Source organism: Lycium ferocissimum, chromosome 12, assembly GCF_029784015.1.
Source record: "Lycium ferocissimum isolate CSIRO_LF1 chromosome 12, AGI_CSIRO_Lferr_CH_V1, whole genome shotgun sequence".
Classification (NCBI taxonomy): Eukaryota; Viridiplantae; Streptophyta; class Magnoliopsida; order Solanales; family Solanaceae; genus Lycium; species Lycium ferocissimum.
In genome coordinates, this window is record NC_081353.1 from 41,147,346 (window position 1) to 41,158,837 (window position 11,492).

An 11,492-nucleotide genomic window follows, 5' to 3' on the forward strand; every position below is an offset into this window, starting at 1 on the left:
TCTTTTTTGCTTATTGAATTCTGGAGAGATTTTTATACACATTAAATAAATTTTAATAAAAATACAAAATTTGAACCAAGGCTATTAAATTCCGCCAAATTCGTAGCTATAATAGTGACTTTGTCCCTGGGCTAGAATAATTTGAAGGGGAGGTTGTTCCAATTTTTTTCTTTTCAGACTAAATTATTGTGGCGGACCCGTAAGCTAATTGAATGCCTATCTACTGCTAGTTCTGTTCCACTATCTGTTATTGCTCTTGTTGCCAGTGTGACAGTCTCTATATATGTATATGGGCACTTTCATTTTTAGGCGTGGGCAGTTAGGCAGTAACATTAAGGATGTGTGTAACCATTGCTAGCTAGGGCACTTCAAGTAAAGTTCTCCAAATCAGGAAGTGTAAAAAGAGCCAAAAGGGAAAATAAACCATAATGGAACACAACAAGCTGATGATTATCAGCTTCTTGGAAAATCCTTTGCTTGTTTTTTTCTTACTACTTTTAGCACTAAATTACTCTTATTTCATTGTTTCAAAGCTACCAAAAGGTATCCCAAGAATACTTGCTCTTGCACCAGCTTTCTACCTTTTGTATCTTTTCCCTGGGTGCTTCTCATCTGCATTAATCAGAGGTATTTGTCTTTCTTCATAACTTGGATTACTTCTTTCAAACTCATCCTTTTTTGTTTCAATAGAGGCCCTCTTTCACAATGCAAAAACCCCATTGACTTTATACTCATTTCCATTTTCCCACTCAAAATTCCGAGGGAGGTCAGTCAGAAATATGAGATTTCCAATGGAAAGTCCGTCAGAAAAGCTTCTGACAAGCCAATTACTGACGGAAAAATTTCAAGAGATGTTTGCCAGAAATATGGGATTTCCAATGGAAAGTCTGTCGGAAAAGCTTCTGACAAGCCAATTTCCAACGGATCTCCAAATTCACTTGTTCTTAGTAGTTATAGTATATATGAAAGGTATGAGGTGGAAGAGATTTTTAAGCAGCCATATTTGGCTACATCTTTTCAAGATTTCTGGGGGAGGAGATGGAATCGATACTTGTCGAAAATGTTGAGGTTAACTCTCTATGATCCAACTATTGAAGCCCTCAAGAATCCGAGTTTTGTTGGTAAAAATACAGCAAGAGTATTGGCAATTGTTAATACATTTGTCGTATCAGCTATAATGCATGAGCTCATGTTTTACTACATTACATGTGGTTTATGTTTAAAACCTACATGTGAAGTGATGTGGTTCTTTGTATTGCAAGGAATTTGCATCTCTTTTGAAAGAGTATTCCAGGCAAAGAATTGGATTATTATGGATCCAAGAGTTTCCATATTACTCAAACGTGTCTTCATTGTATTTTCATTCTACTTTTTGTAAGTTTTAACAGTGATGAGGGAAGGAAATAATACATGTGAAATCACCAAATGATAGATGGCACTTGTACAAAAGGCTCAGTGAGTGGTACTGTCTGACCCTCCTTGCGCGGTGCATCAACCACATGTCTTGCCATCTTCAATGCGTTAGTGTCTGTTTGGGCTGCCTGGCGTGGTGCATCAACCACTGGTCTTACATTGCTACGTGGTTGCAAACTTTGAGATGACAGATAGATCCCGGGAGTTTAGAACAAGAGTTTAATTATATGTTGAGGTTTCTATTTTTACTTTGGTCTTATCCCTCACTCACATGTTCTGAAGAGGTATATCCGTATATGTATTGAGCTAGTCGCTCATATTAAGCTTATGATTTAATGGAAATTTATTAGCTCTTCCTTAACTTCGTTTCTTTACTGAAATCTACTTTCAGGGACAGATTTACCTTAGATCAAGTGTCATAAGATATTACTTCGTCGAAAAATTTACAATCGGTAATTCAAAGCACTTAACCCTTTTTGGTGTGTCAATTTTACGTGAATTCAAACTAATCGCGCAATGAACTTTGAGATTGTGGTTGAATATATAAACTGACAAAAAGAAGGATAATATGTACTCCCTCATACTCCCTCTTTTCACTTTTATCATTCAAAGATTATTAAAAAATAGATTTTCACTTTTACTTGTTATTGCAAAGATATCAAGAAAAGACAATTTCTGCTTTTTCTGCTTTACCCATAGTATTAAATACTCATTTCAAATCATTCTTTAAATCCAATAAAAATATGCACCAATTAATATGGGTATATTAGTAAATTACGCACTTCATTTATTATTTTTTAAAGGTGTGTAAAGTAAAAAATGAACAAGTAAAAATGAACGGAGGGAGTATAATACAGGATAAGAGAACCACACATGTAAACATCAAGTTATGGACTTGAAAACGGCCAGCCTTAAATTGGTTAAGGACCCCCTCCCCCTTATTTATTTCTTTTGTCTATGCTAGCTGGTGATAACAAACGTGTGCAACTATGTATGAACATGCCAAGAACATTAATAAAATTAAGCGTAATTTTTAAAAAGAAACCGAATACAGAAGACATTAGCCACCTGGAACTGGAAGAATAAAAAATTTCACAAATTTGAGTTGGAGATGAAATGCTTGCAACTTCTGGACCTTCATCTTGTTGCGGTCAATACCCTTGATAACAATAAAAACAACTGTAGCGACCCGTTTGGTCGTTATAGTCTTTTCAGTATTTTTGACCTTTCCTGAGTTTGTTTAGCTCACGTTTGATCCTAGGGGACCATTGACATGCTTCCCGAGGTATTCCGATAGGATTTGGGAGACTTTGGAAAATTTGGGCTTAAAGCGAAAAAGAGTTGACTCAAGTTGACTTTTGGGTAAACAGACCTTTTTCGAGAATCCGTCGATTCCGAGAGGTCCATATGGTCTTTTAGAACTTGTGCGTATATTCGGTTCGATTCCCAATGCACTCGGGTGCATTTTGGGACATGGGTTGGGAAGTTGATGTTGAGGTATCGGGGGTTGACTCAGTCAACGAGACCTCCGTTGGGAATTCCGAGGCTACGAGTGCGTTCGTAGCGTGTTTTTATGTGTGTCTGCATATGTGGTATGCGAGCAGATGGCCTCGGGTGATAGTCGGGATTTCAGGTTGAGATTATGATTATTTGGGAAATGCGGTTCCCCGGTGCCCACCTATGGGGTGGGCACTAGTACGTCGGCCGCGCCGGCATAGCGGTTGACTTGACGCCACAGCGGCCAAGTGCAAATGTTGGCCGATCGCCGCAGCGGTCTGAGTGGTCGTCGAGGCGGGACCGCTGCAGCGGTTCGTTGCCGCAAAAGCGGTATCAGGCTGATTATTTCATTAACTGAGTATTAAAAGCCCTAAGTCCCTCATTCTTATTATTTTGACTTTAGAGTTTTTCAGAGCTTTTCAAGGTGATTCTTGGGGGAAACTCTTTGAGGTAAGTTCTTCTATTCTCTTTGCTATTCCATGATTTCATTTCCACCTTAGGATTCCATTAACATGCTAGTTCCTTAAGGGTTTGATGATTAAAAGAGGGTTCCATGAGTTCTTCTTTCTAGGCTTCTAATTCTTGATATATTTATTGGGTTAGCTTCATTAAGCATAGAATTGATGACTAGAACCTATAATTGCATGATTTCTTCCTAATTAGAGGCTAAATTATGGGATTGGAGGTTAGGGTTTATACTCAAATTTGGGGGTTTTGCCTAGAATCCGAATTTGAGTAAATTGTTGGTTCTTCTAGCTTGATATTGATGGGAATTGATCACTTAGAGCTTTAATTTCATGTTGAGACCTTTAGATTCCTAATTTCACCTTTCTAGTTCATAAACCCTATTCCATAGGTTGGGAATTTGGGTCTTGAATATAAGTAGGGTTTGAATGATGTTCTTCTTGATTCTAACTCCATGATTCGAATATGTTAGACTTTCATTATCTCGAGGCTCAAAGGAAAGGGAAGACTAAGGAGTGATTGTTGGAGACTTTGTTGTTCGGCAATCCAGGTAGGTTATGGTGAGACTTCGATTAGCGAAGCGTATGTTTAGATGATATTGTCGGAGAATGCATGTAAGCCTTCGGGTACGAAGTTAGGATGGATATTGTCTTAGGTTGGGCCTTGTTGTATGATTTGGGGCTAGCCACCCCGTTGTGTTGTTGACTCATCTTGATCTATTTACTTGTTGGTTCGTTGACACGTTGAGACATTGGTAATTGTGGCTAGTGATATATCATGGATTTGATATTGCGGTACTTACTCGTTCGATACTGAGATGAATGGTGATTCATTGTGGCTTATTGTGTAGCCTTATTGTTGACGTTACTTGTGTGTCATGTGTGGTATTGTTTTGGATTCCATTAGTTGTTGATATCACATTTCATCATATTCATACGTATTTCCATGATACATTGACATATGCATGGTTGGTACTGATGTGATATGTGAGAGAGTGTAGCCTCCGAGGTTTCTACCGGAGAGTGTAAAAGAGAGATGAGTGTTCGTTGCCCGAGATTTCTTGTTGGGAACGATGGAGTGTTCGATGCTTGAGGTCTTTGCCGGGATCGTGAGAGTGTGCTCGTGATTTGAGGTCATATTTCGGAGCGAGTGGTACATGGACTTCGCGGGTCCTCCATGGGTCATGATCGCCGAGACATGGAGTCATTCCGTCCAGGACATGTTGTACAAAGTTGCATATGCATTGCATTCATCCTACATACATTATTTCATTGCATTGTATTTCGGTTTCTGTTGATTATATGATACTACTGTGATGTACTGATTGAGATTGCTATACTGAGACTTGGCACAGTTGGGTTTAGATGCTATAACATAGGTGATGACTTGTACCGTGGATCTTATTGTTGACTTGTGCTTGTTGGTTTATGTGTTTATCTTGCTTTGTTGTCTTTATATACATTAGCTAGTCTTAGTCGGCCTGTGATACCTACCAGTACTTGTTGTTTGTTCTGACCTGCACTTGTTGCATTCTCTTATGCAGAGTATCAGGTGGGATTGACGTCTACTCCTCGTGGCTGAGAGTTTGAGGTTGCTGATACGAGTCTTGTTGGAGTGAGCACGTGGACGCTTCGCCACCCGGAGACTCCTCTTTATTTATGTCTTACTTGATATCTTAGACATATTGAGACTATTGATGTATTATTATCATTCACACTTGTAGTAGTTAGTTAGTTGCTCTTGTATACCAGATCAGATACTGGGTGTTTTCTCTTGTTTCCGCTTCCTTATATTATTATGGTGAGACTTCCGTTATTCTATTTTCTTCCGCTTATTTATTATCTATTTATGTGTTTATAAAATGTTGGGTTAAGGGTTTGCCTACCGAGGTGGGAAGGTAGGTGCCCTCATGACTTAGTGAAATTGAGTCGTGACAACAACTAAGCTGAGTCCCAAACAAATTGAAATCGGTTATACGATTCCTTATTGATCAAGTTTTTTTATTTAAATTCAACTTATTCCTATATATTATTCAAATTGAAAATAAAGACTAGAAGTTTTCTATATTTTTTGTTGGCATAAAAATCTCTAATATAGCGAAATGACTCTTAAAAAGCATAGGACCTCATGCAAATGCACAAACATGATTAAAACACATTCCCAACAATTTTGTTTTGCCTATATAGATCTTTCATTGTGCCATATCTTTCGTTAAGCATGCATGAATTCCAAGAGATTGTAGGTCTACCTTGTTACACCTCGCATTTTTGCACATTCGAATATCCCGAGTCAATGGCGAGAAGTTAAGGACAAGACTATGTTCTACAATTATTTTTTTAATGCATTAGTAGGTTATGAGCATTATTTATGGACGTTGGTAGTATGGAAATAATGAGAAAGGTTAAGAGTAAAAAGGAAAATTCGGAAAAGGGTTCATGGAAATATCATGGAAGGCTAAGGGTAAAATGGGAATTTCACAAGAAGTCTTGAAAATTCTTGGAGAATGTCATGTTGGCCGAATGGTGTGCCATATTTTATTAAATGGGGGTTAATTGTAAATTATGAAAATTGCATGGATTAAACTTGCTTAAGAAGACACTTAGTCTTCTTTATTGAATTTCAAGAAATTTCAAGAAAAAGAGAGGAAAAATCTAGAGAAGTGGAGAGAGGGGGCATGTGCCCCTCACATGCATGCAATATATATATATACATGTGTGTGTGGTCATCTTTTTAATTCAAGAAAGTGGAAGAGAAAGAGAGCAAACAAAACAAACAAAAAAAAAAGAGAGAGAAAGGGGAGTCGGCCAAGGGCTGGCCGAACTCAGCCCTTGGAAAACATGGATCAAAAATTTTTCTCTTCTTGTTTTTCTACTAAATGGAAGGTTACCTATCATGTGGAGTGGTTGTTGGAAAAGAAAACTAATCGTTTTGCAAAGGACAAGTCTAGCCGAGAAAAGGAAGTGAAGGAACAAGGTAAGGTTCAATCTTTTTTGCATGTTCTATAGGTGTTTATGCATGTTGTGATGTGTAGAAAGGAATAAATTTCATGAGATTGTGGTGTTGTGTGGTATGGCCGTGTATATGAAGTATGATATGTAGAAGTGACAAACTAATTTATTTAGCATGTTTGGAGTATGTATTATAGATGGTTTGTGCATGTTTGGTATGTAGAAATGAATGGACTTCATGGAAATTTTGCATGTTAAGGGCTAGGCCGTGTGGGGGCTGTTTGGGGTGAAACATAATGAACTCATTTTATATGGTATTTTGGTCGTTGATTGTTGTAGATTATGTGATGAAAATGAAGGTTGATGACTCCAATGGAAATTATAATTGTTGTGGGCTGATTTGGAGCATAATGCAATTTTAATATAGTCACTTGAGTTGATGAAAATGATGTTGGTAACTTATGGAATTGTTGATATAGTTTATGAGTTTGAAAAGAAATAAATGTATTGTTGAATGTTCTTATTGAATTGGAAGGTGTTGGGTAAAGTAGTATGTTGATTGGATCATTTTGGAAGTCATATGAATTGAATTGAATATGAGTTGAATGTTGCTAGTAAAATTGTTGGCATTGTTGTTGACATTGTGGCCGAGTTCCATTCTCGGGTTGTTGTTGTTGAAATGGGCCGAGTTAGAATCTCGGGGATGGCGCATTTACAGGGGAAATGCTGCCGAAATTTTGGTAGGCAAGTGTTATTTTGAGAATTCACCTTTAGATGCTCAAGTTAACATTTGGTAAATGTGACCAATTTGTAGATTTTGGCGAGATTGGAAGCTGAATATGGAGCGGCGTACAAGGTGGAAAAGGTATGTAAGACTTTATTTCCTTCCTTTGGCATGTCTTAGACGTGTAGGCTTGTTTTCGCGCCTGGGGACCTTTCCTTTTCTTGAAACCTAAGATTGAAAATAGTTACTATTCATTCGTGAGGAATTGAATTAGAACTTGCATAAATGTCGGGAAAAACTTCTTAAACATCCGTAACTTATACAAAATAGGACTCGATTACCCTAAGATCCTCCCAAGTGACGCCATGAATTGTAATATACGTAAATTTGATACGCCGCCTCATTTGACTCGAGGTGGGCCCACTATTCCCGAACTCTTTCTTATCGTCCCATTTGACTTATTTTCATTCCATAGTTAAGGAAAGTTTTTGGTTATTATTTTAACTACTAAATAATAATTGTTTTTACAAATCCTCGATTCCAAAACATGATTTTCCTTCCTAAAAGTTTACAAATGTTTTCCAAAATATTCGTTTTTCTCCAAAAAACTAAGTTTTACAATATTGCAAGCCTTAATGACTAAGACGACGACTATGACTCTAGGATGGAAAAAAAAATGATGATTCTATGATTAAAGGTTCCAAGTCTATGATTCCGGTCTTAGATGAGAACGTTAAACTATTTCTTGAATCCTCGGCTCTACTCATGAATAGTGTTTTCCTTTAAAGATTCTAAGTACACGAACAATGCCCTATGATCCTATGTTATACCTTCTCATGATATTGCTCTCCACTAATAGTCTCGCCTTATATTAATCATCCCTTCAAGGTGAGACAAGCGCCCTTACTTATTCCATAATACAATCGGAGGTTACCGACCTTACGTCACTCCGATAAACACACGACCTTCCTTGGCCTCTCGTTTAATTGTTTTATATAATAATGTATATAATATCTAATGTTGATGAATGTTTATGTATGTTGTATTTGTGGGGAATGGGGAGGGCAACCGTGTCCACCGATTAATTTTGGCGGCTTATCATCCGGGACGCGGGATGCCGGACGCGGATTTATGGGGGCCGTACGCGGCGTACGTTGTGATATATATATATATATATGATATATTTGGGACACCGTTGGGGAGGGGGTGGGAGAGCCGATGAACTCGGCGTCGTCCGCAAGCAAAAAAGTACCGTTTTCCGAAAAATATCGTTTTCTATGTACAAAAACAAGAAACACCGTGTTCGAAAAAAAAAAAAGAAAAAGCTAGGCATGCATGGCCGCCGGCACGCACGAGTGGCGTTCACGTCAACCTCGTGGTATGCTTTATATTTCTATGTAGTTACCGTCCATGTTTCCATATAGTTATTATCGATCTCATCACGCATTTTACGCGCGATATGCTTTACAACTCTTACTATTCGTTATTCTTGTTCATGTCTTACATACTCAGTACATTGCTCGTACTGACCCCTCTTCTTCGGGGGGCTGCGTTCATGCCGCGCGAGTGCACGCCGCAACGGATCGAAGTTATGATAGAAGATGTTCCAGCAAAGTTGGCAAGCTCCATTTGGCCGGAGTGTAGCCGAGTCATAGCACACGTGCCGAGGATTTCGATCACGTCAGGAGAGACTTTGCGAGATAGAGTCGTGGGTTTTGGGAGTCGCTTTGTACCGCGATACATGAGTTTTGTATAGTTACATATTTTAATTGATTTAAAAGCAACAAAAGAATATTATCAAATAATCTTATTAAATACGTTTGACATAGAGATTTCAAAAAAAAAATTCGTAGTGATAAGAGTCGGGAGGGTTCGCTCGGCCCCGGTTAGGGTCGGGTGCCATCACACCCCCGATCAAGATCGGGTGTGACAAAGTGGTATCGGAGCAGGTCGGTCCCAAGGGTTGTCTCGCAAAGTCGTGTCCAGAGAGTCCCGTTTATGGGTGTGAAGCCGGCCACATTTATAAACAGGAGGCTACGGGGGCATCTAGGAATGGTTGACCTTCTTCTCGTCATTAGATCGTGCGATAGAGCCAAGTCATAGGAAGTAAGGTTCATTATATTAATCGTTGATTTCCGTAGGCGCCAAAGATCGGCGGAGAAAGGCGAAGGTTGATATGGAAGTCAAAAAGGTGAAGAGACTGATATACTTGTTCACGTGGAGCCGGGCGCCGACAGAAATAGCCATACATGCGGGCGAAAGGTGAACATCGGGGAGAACAAAAAGGGTAAAGTGGTCATTGTAGAAGAAAGGACGTGTTACGAAAATATCTGAAGTTGTAAAGCTTGATTGGCTTCAGATCGAGTAGCAAAGGTCATGTGAAAAAGCGGACGTAAAAAATATCGACATTAAGGTACCGATTCCGGGAAGTTTTTGGGTTAAGCGTGCCCGGTGGGGAGCAATTCTAGGATGGGTGACCCCCTGGGAAGTTTATAAGAAATTCTACATATTCGAACATCAGAGACAACAGGAAGCTGGAACAACCTAAGGAAAACTAGAGTGTATGGAATAATTGGAGATCGTAAGAAGACGCGTAGGACGAGGCAGACTTGCTCGGCGAAAAGACAGGAAGTGCATCATAGCCCTGAAATAGGATAGGCTTGAACGGTGTTTGGAAATATATTGTGGGTTAGTTGATAGTAATTAGGTATAAGTATGAAGGTGTAGGATATCCCACATATGATCGTATCGTGGACTTGTGAGTCCCGGTGAATCGAAGCTACGGTACAAAAGGTATTAATCGAGGGTGGTACCGAAAGTTCGAGTGATAGCAAGAGTAAATGGTATAAGTGTTGCTAAGTAAGCTGATATGACTCACCTTCAGATTGAGATTGGGAATGAGGATATGAGACGGAGTATAAATGGATAATGGTATTGGTACCCCAAAAGGGGGAGCGGGTGAGAGGAATGTGAAGGATGGAAATAGCTTTGAAAAGGAGCTCCCCCGAGGTGTGTGTGCGACCGTAAGACTAGTTGAACATTCGAGGACGAATGTTCCAAAAGGGGGAAGGATGTTACACCTCGCATTTTTGCACATTCGAATATCCCGAGTCAATGGCGAGAAGTCAAGGACAAGACTATGTTCTATAATTGTTTTAATGCATTAGTAGGTTATGAGCATTATTTATGGACGTTGGTAGTATGGAAATAATGAGAAAGGTTAAGAGTAAAAAGGAAAATTCGGAAAAGGGTTCATGGAAATATTATGGAAGGCTAAGGGTAAAATGGGAATTTCACAAGAAGTCTTGAAAATTCTTGGAGAATGTCATGTTGGCCGAATGGTGTGCCATATTTTATTAAATGGGGGTTAATTTTAAATTATGAAAATTGCATGGATTAAACTTGCTCAAGAAGACACTTAGTCTTCTTTATTGGAATTTCAAGAAATTTCAAGAAAAAGAGAGGAAAAATCTAGAGAAGTGGAGAGGGGGGCATGTGCCCCTCACATGCATGAAATATATATATATATACATGTGTGTGTGGTCATCTTTTTAATTCAAGAAAGTGAAGTAGAGAAAGAGAGCAAACAAAACAAAAAAAAAAAAGAGAGAGAAGGGAGTCGGCCAAGGGCCGTGCCGAACTCGGCCCTTGGGAAAACATGGATCAAAAATTTTTCTCTTCTTGTTTTTCTACTAAATGGAAGGTTCCCTATCATGTGGAGTGGTTGTTGGAAGAAGAAAACTAATCGTTTTGCAAAGAAACCAAGTTAGCCGAGAGAGTGAAGGAACAAGGTAAGGTTCAATCTTGTTTTGCATGTTCTATAGGTGTTTATGCATGTTGTGATGTGTGGAAAGGAATAAATTTCATGAGATTGTGGTGTGTGTGTTGTGTGGCCGTGTATAGGAAGCATATATAGAAGTGACAAACTAATTTATTTAGCATGTTTGGAGTATGTATTATAGATGGTTTGTGCATGTTTGGTATGTAGAAATGAATGGACTTCATGGAAATTTTGCATGTTAAGGGCTAGGCCGTGTGGGGGGCTGTTTGGGGTGATACATAATGAACTCATTTATATGGTATTTTGGTTATTGATTGTTGTAGATTATGAGATGAAATGAAGGTTTGATAACTCAAGTTGAAGTTATAATTGTTGTGGGCTGATTTGGAGCATAATGCAATTTTAATATAGTCACTTGAGTTGATGAAAATGATGTTGGTAACTTATGGAATTGTTGATATAGTTTATGAGTTTGAAAAGAAATAAATGTATTGTTGAATGTTCTTATTGAATTGGAAGGTGTTGGGTAAAGTAGTATGTTGATTGGATCATTTTGGAAGTCATATGAATTGAATTGAATATGAGTTGAATGTTGCTAGTAAAATTGTTGGCATTGTTGTTGACATTGTGGCCGAGTTCCATTCTCGGGTTGTTGTTGTTGAAA

General features: G+C 38.7%; 1 long non-coding RNA gene and 1 pseudogene across 1 annotated transcript; both read left to right on the top strand.

Annotated features, from left to right (window-relative positions):
• Nucleotides 1–157: 157 nt before the first annotated feature.
• On the top strand, nt 158–1,500 carry LOC132039920 (acyl-CoA--sterol O-acyltransferase 1-like; annotated as a pseudogene).
• A 1,975-nt stretch (nt 1,501–3,475) lies between these two features.
• LOC132039921 (uncharacterized) lies at nt 3,476–5,149 on the top strand. The gene is made up of 2 exons (XR_009410528.1): nt 3,476–3,925; nt 4,919–5,149. It is a non-coding gene; the product is annotated as an uncharacterized LOC132039921 (long non-coding RNA).
• The last annotated feature ends 6,343 nt before the right edge of the window (nt 5,150–11,492 follow it).